The sequence below is a fragment of the Eucalyptus grandis genome, chromosome 8 (assembly GCF_016545825.1).
Source record: "Eucalyptus grandis isolate ANBG69807.140 chromosome 8, ASM1654582v1, whole genome shotgun sequence".
Taxonomy (NCBI): Eukaryota; Viridiplantae; Streptophyta; class Magnoliopsida; order Myrtales; family Myrtaceae; genus Eucalyptus; species Eucalyptus grandis.
This window is the reverse complement of record NC_052619.1, coordinates 41,973,510-41,985,873: the sequence shown is the minus strand read 5'-3', so window position 1 is coordinate 41,985,873 and position 12,364 is coordinate 41,973,510.

Sequence of the window (12,364 nt, the reverse complement as noted above, 5' to 3'; positions counted from 1 at the left end):
AATGAGGTATAGAGATAATGTTCCTAACATCATTCTTATAATGCAAATAGTTCTTTAAAACCAATACATGTTCAGGAGGCAAGCATAAATGAAAAGTCCCTATAGTTAATGCAGCAACTCTTGCTCCATTGACAAATGTCAAGACAATCTCATTTTGCCCTAACATCCTACTTATTTCCAAATTCTGCAAAGACATACAAATATGTGAAGTTATAGCAGAATCTAGAACTCATGAGCTGGATTCAGCACTAACCATAAGATTAGTTTCAATAAACATAGACAACATACCTTCATAGGGTTGGTCCTTGGGTTGGACCTTCAATCTCGCGAGGTACTTCCTACAGTTCCTCCTCCAGTGCCCCTTGACACCATAGTAATGACATTTCCCTTTATCAATCTTGGGTTTTGGTTGCACAACAAGTTTGATAGGCCTCTTCTATTTCTTTTTCTTTAAAACAGTCTTTTAGTCATTCAATATGGGAATTGATACAACTGTATTATGTAAGATAATTGACACAATCTAAATTGATCAAATTGATTGAATTGGTATAAACGTAAAAAGTTTATGAATTAATTGACAAAAAAAAGTTTATAATTGAATTGGCACAATTATAATAGGTTTAGAACTTTTTTGATAATTCTCCTTGCCAAAGCTATCATTTAATAGGAATGTGTTAACATAAATTACTAGGAAGATGACTTAACTAAAATTGAGATTTGGCTTCGTCCAAAACCTTTTTTAGTTCACTTTGTAATAGCTAAGAGAGACATAATGGACTACAATTGCGATTGAATGGTCTTTCAATCTACAACAATTTGACCAATAAAAGGCATCAGTGTTTTTTTATGCTATGTTGCAGCTGCCTAATTGTCTGATTGCACATGAACGTTAGCCTAAGTTAGAAAGCAGAAAATTATAGTTGGTTCTATTAATTTTTATTTGGAATAGAAAAAGAAATTGAACCATTACACAAGCAAAATCTTGTTTGATCAAATTGATCTTAAACGATGATAAAGACAACAAATGAAGGAAAAAAAACATACTGAAATTCACACTGATCACACCATTCAACATAATCAATTATAAGAGGAAGTAATAAGGTGCGATAAGATATCGGTGCTTTGTTGGAAGAAGAATTTGAGAATAAGTTAGTCGATTATACTAAAAGAATATAGAGATTATTTTGTATAAAATTCTCATGAAATATCAGGTGTAGAGAAAGATTTGATAAAACATATAGTTAAATTAATGTTTTGAGTTTGAGCTGTCACAAAATTCGGCACAGTTTGAGGATGTAAATCGATTTATTACCATAAGAAAGATATCCAAAGCATCTCTCGAAGGACACATAAATTCATATCTTGAGAGTTGTTTTTATTTGGTTGGATGATGATGCTATTTTTTTTTTTTTTTTTTTTGGGATAATGATGCTAGTTTGACCGCGCAGAGATTATCGAGAAGGGAGCTTCTGTACGGTAAAAAAAAAAAGAAACCAAGGGTCCCAAGACATGTGATGGTTTTTTTTTTTTTTTTTTAATAATTTTTTTTTATCCAAGCTTGATTGGTTGACCAAGATTTGGACCATCTCAAAAAGTCGTACACTACAGTGGACGTCCTTGGTTTTCGTTTAAAAATTGAAACTAACACTACAACCAGGAGGTGGATATATTGAATGAAAACTATGAATAACTTTTGTGGAATATAACAAATTAAACTTAACAGGCATAGAAATAATTTAATATAACCAGGAGTGCTACTGAAGAACATATACGTATTCAAGAATGGTACTAATAATAAAGAAATAAAAGAAAGCACACAAAAATTTATAAAGATTCAACTTTATCTCAAGCTTACGTGCACTCTCCAGACTAATGGCTATAAGGTTAGAATTTACTAATAATCAGTATTGCAAGTTACAATTGGTAAGTGTTGTTTTTTCACACGATAGATCACATTTTCAATCCACAACCAGTCTTACACTTGTACATTTGACTTTACTATGATTATAACTCTATAGCACCATATAGAGATATAATCAATAACGCAATCGCTACAAAGCAAAGGAAAAGACTTAAGAGCTATAAATTCAATTTATTTGTTTCCACCTAACCTCACTACTTCTCTTGGATCGAACATATGGCCATCTAACCTTGGATGATAGTTTGCATCTCATCTCTATAAAGTAGCTGTTGGTTCTATCGTACTCTTGATTGCTCATCGGCATTAGAATGACTCTCTTTGACAATGGCAATTTCCCAAACTAGTCAAACTACTTCTATAGTTGGGCTACTTTTGTTAGGGTCAAATTGCCATAAATTCTTTGATTCATCTTTGATGTTTCTAATGTGGCCTCCAAGCCTTTGTAACAACTAGTCACATCTTGATCAATGTTCCCATTAGAAGAGCATTTGACCATCACGTTTCAGGAATTGATATTAGCATAATACTTTACCCATATTCAAGACCATCGATTATCATTGGTCTGTTGATATTGTCCACTAACAAGATTGTGTGGAGTGACATGCAACCAATTTTTCAATGATCCCCTTGACTTCACTAGCTTTCAAAAACTTCCAAGGATTGTTTTTTTTTTCTTTCTTTTTTTCGATGCTGGAGGAACCGGCTTGCAGCTGACAGCCGCACCGTAAACCCCCAGGTGACACTTAAGCAGGAAGACTCACCACCCCTGAGTCACACTTAATACACCTAGCGCCTCCCCTGGGTTTTGAACCCTTTACCTCTAGGCTGAGGATCAGCAGGGCCTTATCCAGCGGAGCCACCGCGGCTGGTGATAACTTCCAAGGATTGTTTGTCTTCACTAAATGACCGAGTCGACTTCCAAAGGCCTCTAAGGACATCAGCATCACTGTTGATTCCTCATCTTCAATAAAGTCGCCAAGATCATCAATATTGTTATAGTCTTTGACGTGGACATCGAGTCATATCGAGGAGGAGGTGCTAGGGACCCATTGTCTATTTCTACTGGTTCGATTACTCGAACGCGGGCCAAACAATTCAGGCAAGCTGTTGGCGTCATGGTTCATGATCTTTGGCGTGAAGATGACCTTAGATCAAATCTTGAAGAATTTTGGAAATCTTGGTGCAATTTAATTATCTTGTCACCAAATAATTGACCAAGTCAATTTATATATATTCTTGTTTAAGAATATTCTAGAATAGGAATATTCTAGAATATGACGCATTAGATATATATTCTTGTTTAAGAATATTCTAGAATATGACGCATTAGATTTTTAGGGTTTGTGTGGCAACCTATATAAAGGATTTGCCAAATTTCTTTGGGGACAGATATTTTTTATTTTTGAGGAAAATAATTGAGAGGTTCTCTTTTTACTGTTCTTTTGAGGACTTGACCTAATCAAGATTCTCTTGTGGCGGTCAATTCGACTTATCGAGCGAGATAGCAAATTCTTTCGCTCGTGGCGTCTACAGGTCACGTTCATACCGAGGTTGCCAATCACAGGTTTGATTGGAGGTCGAGGTTTGCAATTCGCACCATCTGGGCTTTCGTAGAACGATCCTTCCGCAACGATTCACATCGCCTTTGGTATCGAGCCAGATTCTACAAGGTCTATTTATCTTTAATTTTCTGTTGATAATCAGCAATTTGAGATTTATTGGGTTAGGGTTTCGGTTCTAGTTAATTTAGGGATCCAATTGCTTTTGTGCTTCCATACGTAGTTGTTTGCTCTTAGTTTTAAATTTTCTTTTCTAGCATCTTAAATTGTATTTGAGTTCGTAAAAAAAAATGTAAAAAAAAAAAAGAAGAGAAAGAAAACGCACAAAAAAAAAAAGTGTGCAAGAGAAAAAAATAGATTCGGCAAAAAAAAAATAATTAGCCGAACAAAAAAAAAAAAACAAAATCAAGAAGGCGACTCGTTTGTTAGTAGACCAAATTGAAACAAAATCAGTAGTGATTTGCGTTTCAATTGGAATTTCGAAAGTTGTACTTGTTGGTTTGAAATTTTTACTTGCTGAAACAAAATCAATAGTGATCTAATCTTGTTTGATTAGTTTGATTGATTGTCGTGAGGGGGTTGAGAGATAGGTTTTGAGTCCAATAAAGAGCTTGTGAAAAGAGAATACGAGAGGAAAAAGGCAAGTGTGTGTAAGCTTAATTGAGGATGGAAAAAGCCTAGACTTGAGTTAAACACGAGGGGAGCGACAAATATCTTGAGAGAAACACATGAGGGAGCGATTGGTGAGGATTTTTTTTTTTTAGACTAATGTTTACTTGCAGGTCTAAAATATGTCACGCGAAGAAAGCGTGAATCAACGGGAGGTTGACTCCATACGGAGGGATGAAGCGCTCGTGGAAAGCATCCAGCAATTGAGGGTCGTAGTGGAGGAGCTTAGTGGCCGAATGATGAGGAATGACATGAGGGTTGATGGTGACCGAGAGATACCCCGAGGAAGACCGCAACATCAGCGAGATGCCTCTAGAACACAACATAGAAGGCAACGGCAATATGATGATGATGAGGCCGACATGGAGGATGATCGAGATGCTCGATTTGAAAGGTGGAATGGAGGCCGAAGGTTTATACACCGAGGAGATGATGAACTTGGCAACATCAAGATGAAGATTCCTTCCTTCCAAGGGAAGAATGATCCCGATGCGTATCTAGAGTGGGAGAAACGCATGGAGATGGTATTTGATTGCCAACGATACTCTGAGCTCAAAAAGGTAAAAATTGCAGCTGTTGAATTTACTGATTATGTTATAATTTGGTGGGATCAACTTGTGACTAGTAGGAGGCGCAATGGTGAAAGACCGATAGAGACGTGGGATGAGATGAAAGCGGTGATGAGGAGGCATTTTGTGCCAAGTCATTACCATCGAGATTTGTTTCAAAAGTTACAAAACCTCACACAAGGCAATAAGAGCGTGGAAGAGTATCACAAGGAGATGGAGATTGCCATGATCCGTGCTAATGTGATGGAGGATCGTGAGGCCACAATGTCAAGATTTTTGAGTGGTTTGAGCCGAGACATAGCAAGGGTGGTAGAGCTGCAACACTATGTTGAATTGGAAGAATTGGTGGACAAAGCCATCAAAGTTGAGCGGCAATTGAAGTTGGACCGAAATCACAAGAGTGGAGGAGGTTCAAATCAGAATTGGAGATCCAATTGGAAGAGAGATGAGAAGCCAAATTGGAGAGGAAACAACACAAAAACCGAAACTTCAAAGGAGAAGGAGAGGGACGGTAAAGTTGGAACGAATCCGGTTTCAGGTAAAACCGAAAATTCTAACACTAGAACTTGTGAAATTAAATGTTTTAAGTGTTTGGGCAGGGGTCATATGGCGAATCAATGCCCTAATAGGAGGGTGATGATCATGACTGGACATGGTGTTATTGAGTCTGAAAGTGAAAGGGAAGAAGATGATGATGAGATGCCACCATTGGAGGATTATAGTGATGGAGAAGTGGCTATAAAAGGAGACTTATTGGTGGTTAGGCGTTCTCTCGAGTGTGCAAGTAAAGGAGGAGGAGCATCACCAACAAAGAGATAATTTGTTTCATACAAGGTGTGTGGTGAATGGTAAGATCTGTAGTATGATAATTGATGGAGGTAGTTGTGCGAATGTGGCAAGTTGTATTATGGTGGATAAGTTGGGCTTGAAGACAACAAAGCACCCTAGGCCTTATAGACTTCAATGGTTAAATGATAGCGGTGAGGTGAAAGTATCGAAGCAAGTTCGAATTCCATTTGAGATAGGGAGATGTAAGGACGAGGTAAAGTGTGATGTTGTACCTATGCAAGTGGGTCATATCTTACTTGGAAGACCATGGCAATATGATCGAAAGGTACATCATGATGGGTATACTAATCGTTATTCATTGATGATGAATCAAAAGACTTATACCTTGGTACCAATGACACCTAGTGAGGTGTATCAAGATCAACTAAAGTTACAATGAGAAGCCGAGAGAGAGAGAGAAAAGGTGAGAAATTCGAGGGCTTGCGTGGTGTGTCTGAGACGCAAGGAAAAGGAGAGGCCGAGAGAAAGATTGTGGTAAAAACCGAGGGAAAAGAAGAGAGGAAAGAAAAGAGGCAAAATAATTTTTATGCAAAATCAAGTGAAGTGAGGAGAGCTTTAGTTCTAGATCGACCAATGCTTGTACTTGTGTACAAGGAGGTTTTATTTTCTACTAACGATCTTGACCCAAGTTTGCCTAGTTCTGTTGTATCTTTATTGCAGGAATTTGAAGATGTCTTTCCTGATGAACTTCCTGGAGGAATACCACCGATTCGAGGCATAGAACATCAAATTGACTTGATTCCTGGTGCGCCATTACCTAATCGACCCGCATATCGAAGCAATCCCGAGGAGACAAAGGAACTTCAGCGGCAAGTTAGCGAACTATTGGAACGGGGGTATGTGAGAGAGAGTCTTAGCCCGTGCGCCGTCCCTGTTTTGTTAGTGCCAAAGAAGGATGGAACTTGGCGAATGTGTGTCGATTGCCAAGCAATCAATAATATTACGGTAAAGTATCGACATCCTATTCCTAGGTTAGATGACATGTTGGATGAGTTGCATGGTTCTTGCGTTTTCACTAAGATCGATTTGAAAAGTGGCTATCATCAAATTAGGATGAAAGAAGGTGATGAATGAAAAACTGCATTTAAGACCAAGTATGGATTATATGAGTGGTTAGTAATGCCATTTGGATTAACTAATGCACCGAGCACGTTTATGCGACTTATGAATCATGTTTTGCGTGCTTTTATTGGTCGATTTGTGGTTGTCTATTTCAATGACATCTTAATTTATAGCCGAAGTCCTGATGACCATATTGAGCATGTGCGAGTTGTCTTGCAGGTTTTAAGGGCTGAGCAATTATACGCTAATCTAAAGAAGTGCTCTTTTTGTTACCAACAAATTAGTATTTCTAGGATTTGTTGTTAGTGCTAATGGTATACAGGTTGATGAAGAAAAGGTTAAAGCAATCCGTGAATGGCCAACGCCTAAGACCATAGGAGAGGTGCGTAGCTTTCATGGATTGGCAAGTTTTTATCGACGATTTGTGAGAAATTTTAGCACTATTGCCGCACCATTAACTGAGGTAATCAAGAAGCACGTGGGTTTCACGTGGGGAGAAGAGCAAGAGAAAGCATTTAATCTGCTAAAAGATAAGTTAACTAATGCTCCTTTATTATCTTTGCCGAATTTCAGTGCTACTTTTGAGATAGAGTGCGATGCTTCCTGGTACAGGAATTGGAGCCGTGTTGATGCAAGGAGGGCGTCCCATAGCTTATTTCAGCGAAAATTGAGTGGAGCAACATTGAATTATCCTACCTATGATAAGGAGATGTATGCTTTAGTGCGAGCTTTGGAGACTTGGCAACATTATTTATGGCCAAAGTAGTTTGTGATCCACACCGACCATGAGACCTTGAAGTACTTGAAAGGTCAGCAAAAGTTGAATAAAAGACATGCCAAATGGATGGAGTTCATTGAGACTTTTCCATATGTGATCAAGTACAAGAAAGGTAAGGAAAATGTGGTAGCCGATGCACTTTCTCGAAGGTATGCGATTCTAACTATTTTAGAAGCAAAGTGTCTAGGTTTTGAGCATATCAAGGGCTTATATATTGATGATGATGACTTTGGGAGAGTCTATGAAGCATGTGAACACGCTGCATTTGATAAATTTTATAGGCATGAAGGTTATCTTTTTCGTGAAAACAAACTATGTTTGCCTAAGTGTTCTTTGCGTGACTTGTTGGTGCGAGAAGCGCATAGTGGTGGTTTAATGGGGCATTTTGGCATTAATAAGACTTATGAAGTGCTGTATGAACATTTTTATGGGCCACATATGAAGAGAGATGTCACACGTGTTTGTGAGAGATGCATTGCTTGTAAGCAATCGTAGTCTACAACTAAACCGCATGGCTTGTATACACCATTACCTATTCCAACGCATCCTTGGATTGATATTTCTATGGATTTTGTGTTAGGATTGCCTAGGTCTAAGTATGGTAGAGATTCTATTTATGTGATTGTTGATCGGTTTTCAAAGATGGCTCATTTTATACATTGTCATAAAACTGATGATGCATCTCATATTGCTAATTTGTTCTTTAAGGAGGTTGTACGTTTGCATGGCATGCCTAGATCGATTGTTTTAGATCGAGATTCTAAATTTCTTAGCTACTTTTGGAAAACATTGTGGAAAAAACTAGAACACGGTTGTTATTTTCTACTACTTGTCATCCACAGACCGATGGTCAAACCGAGGTAGTTAATAGAACTTTAGGGGTATTGTTGCGTGCTATTATTAAAAAGAACATAAAATCTTGGGAAGATTGTCTGCCACATGTTGAATTTGCATATAATAGGAGCATGCATTCTGCTACTAAATTTACACCATTTGAGGTTGTCTATGGTTTTAATCCATTAACTCCGTTAGATTTAACCCCTTTACCTGTTGATAAGCGTGTGGATTTAGATGGAGCAAAGAAAGCTGAATTTGTCAAGGCGTTGCATGAGAAGACGCGCACAAATATTGAGCGCAAGACTGAGCAATATGCAAGGCAAGCTAACAAAGGGTGCAAGGAAGTGGTGTTTGAACCTGGCAATTGGGTTTGGGTTCATATGCGCAAAGAGAGATTTCCTGAGCAGCGATATTCTAAGTTATTACCGCGAGGGGATGTACCATTCATGGTTTTGGAAAGAGTTAACAATAATGCCTATGAGCTTGATCTTCCAGGTAAGTATGACGTTAGTGCCACATTTAATGTTTCTGACTTGACTCTTTTTTATGCCAGTGATGATTTGAGGACAAATCCTTTGCACGGGGGAGGGAATGATGTGGACATCGAGTCATATCGAGGAGGAGGTGCTAGGGACCCATTGTCTATTCCTACTAGTTCGATTACTCGAGCGCGGGCCAAACAATTCAGGCAAGCTGTTGGCGTCATGGTTCGTGATCTTTGGCGTGAAGATGACCTTGGATCAAATCTTGAAGAATTTTGGAAATCTTGGTGCAATTTAATTATCTTGTCACCAAATAATTGACCAAGTCAATTTATATATATTCTTGTTTAAGAATATTCTAGAATATGACACATTAGATATATATTCTGGTTTAAGAATATTCTAGAATAGGAATATTCTAGAATATGACGCATTAGATTTTTAAGGTTTTTTGTGGTAGCCTATATAAAGGATTTGCCAAATTTCTTTGGGGACAGATATTTTTTATTTTTGAGGAAAATAATTGAGAGGTTCTCTTTTTACTGTTCTTTTGAGGACTTGACCTAATAAAGATTCTCTTGTGGCGGTCAATTCGACTTATCGAGCAAGATAGCGAATTCTTTTGCTCGTGGCGTCTATAACGTTGGTTGGATGACACGTGTTCGTCAACAGGTCACGTTCATACTGAGGTTGCCAATCACAGGTTTGATTGGAGGTCGAGGTTTGCAAGTCACACCATCTGGGCCTTCGTAGAACGATCCTTCCGCAACGATGTTTAAGAATATTCTAGAATAGGAATATTCTAGATATTCTAGAATAGGAATATTCTAGAATATGACGCATTAGATTTTTAGGCTTTGTGTGGCAGCCTATATAAAGGATTTGCCAAATTTCATTGGGGACAGATATTTTTTATTTTTGAGGAAAAGAATTGAGAGGTTCTCTTTTTACTGTTCTTTTGAGGACTTGACCTAATCAAGATTCTCTTGTGGCGGTCAATTCGACTTATCGAGCGAGATAGGGGTGTGCATGGTCCGGGCGGGCGGTTCCCGACCTAGAACCGGAACCGCCCGCTAAGGACCGGTTCCGAAAATTGGAACCGGGATCCACCCGTTTGTTGCATGGATCCACCCGGAACCGGACCGCCGGTCCAGTCCGGTTAAGGGTGGATCTGTGGAACCGATATTGACGCGAAACAATTTTGGTTTTCAACATAGAACGACTACGTGACATCAAAGCAAGCCAAAAAAGAAAAACCAAATTTAAGTACGTGGAACAAAAATTCATTTGTTGCAACTATAAATGCAACCAATGAAGGATTGGATGTACGTAAGTTGATATAGAGGTAGAGAGAGTAGTAAGTGTTCAGGAAAAATGGGTCTCTCTTAAAGCTATGAACTGGACATATCCCTCATAAGGTTCGGCAAAATATCACAAGTCGCACAAACAAATCAAAGGAGGTGAAATGAGGCACCATCCAAACAAATGAAAACAAAAGACGTGCAACTAAACAAGACTTTATTGAATACATCACCTTCATTATTATATTAATAAATAAACTAAACAACCAAAAAGCATAAGAATTCCCCATATTCAGCTTTGTATTCATCATCGGTAGAAACAATTGCCACAAAACAATTGCTTTGTATTCAATTTTAGTAATTTTTTTTTAATATTAAAAGGGAACCGGTCCGGTCCGGGTGGGCGGATCCGCCCATGGAACCGGGAACCGGACCGGTTCCCACCGGTTCCCAAAAATTGGAACCGGGAACCGGACCGGTTCCCTCAAGAACTGCCGGTTCCGGGTGGTTCCGGTCCGGTTCCGGGCGGTCCGGGTGGTTCCCGGGTATTTTGCACACCCCTAGAGCGAGATAGCGAATTCTTTCGCTCGTGGCGTCTATAACGTTGGTTGGTTGACACGTGTTCGTCAACAGTCACGTTCATACCGAGGTTGCCAATCACAGGTTTGATTGGAGGTCGAGGTTTGCAATTCGCACCATCCGGGCCTTCGTAGAACGATCCTTCCGTAACGATTCACATCAGTCTTCCACCTCATTTGAAAAGAACCACTCCAGCCAATAATCTGTAGTCTTGATTGCAATCCACTACTCTTCAATCTTCTGGTCCTTTCAAGTATATTGACAATTGTGACTCTACTAAGCTATTCATCTCCACAAGTGCAGTTCTTTAAATCTCCAACAAACATCATAGTTCTAGGCTTATTCACCATGGCTAAGGTCCATCCAACTGTTCACCTTATCTTAATTTTTTCAAGCCATCACAAACATCTCTATTCTTTTCGGCTTGTTATCCCTTGATCAAGGTCCTTCCAGCTTATAGACATTTTGATGCCTGTTACCTTGTTCACCTCAAATATTGGCAGAGCATTCTCAATTGTCACAAAACACTCAGGATTACACATGGTTAAGACACCATTTGCATTGTGGCTTGTGTATATATCATGTGGTAATACTCAACCAATGCCTTTGATTATTTTTGTCATCATCAAAACAATATAGGGGATTTCCCAACACATCTTTTTATTTAAGTTTCTTAAATAAAGGGGAATTTTTACCCTTAGTTTAGTCCTTAAAGAGGAGCTGTACAAGGCATTTCTTGAAGAAGCCATGCACAAATCTCTTGCTTTGGCTTGAACAACTAGTGATTTGTGCTCCGAGTTTTAAATACAATTGAATTGTTTATTTGTAAACACCGAGCGTTTGGGCTTAATACGAATATAAGAAATATTCGAACGTGCGACCAATTATAACTTTGATGCTCTAATTATAATAAATTATTTGCTGCTGGCTGTCTATGTGAGTATAGGTACTGACACTCGACAAAATCACATAAATTTTTGATATCATTTATTATTTCTCGTTTAGTCTTTTGGTGTTTTCATATCGCCTAAAATTGCAAGATCTTTAGCATTTCCACGATAATTTTACATCACATAGCTACGGTTTGAAATTGGTGAATTCACATAAATGGCATTGAAGGCGATTTGTTTGAGAGTTAGTTTTGAAAGTAAAAAAGAAATCAAACAACTAATTAGAATAGGAATCATAAGGATAGCTTCATATGTTAAATGGCTGTCAACATTGTCCCTTTGAAAAAAAAAATGGGAAGTCGAGTATGAATCGACTTCAAATATCTTTATAGGGCAACATCAAAGGATGAAATATGCGATGCTGATCGTTGATATGTTAATCGACTTAGCCTGGGGAAATTAAATTTTATTGCTTGTGGATGGACATACATGGTACAACCATATATTTAAAGTAGAAGAGGAAGAGTCTAAAACGACTTTTAGGTGTCCAAAAGTTATTGTACGTTTGAATGGGTGATGATGCCGTTCGGGTTAAAAGTTATTTTATATTCTTTTTCTCTTTTTAAATTAGAAGGTAGTTTTTTGTTTGCCAAATTGACAAAAGTATTTGCACATCTCATCTATAAAATTGAGTTGATAAATATGTACTAGTTATAAGTATTTTATTATTAAATTTCTCTATTTCAAGAAACTAAATGTAAGATCATTTTTCTGTCAGCTTCAATTACGCAATAAAATCAAGTGAAGGATATTAATTAATTGATAAATAAAACACTATTAAAAAACCATAATAAAAAATTATCACATT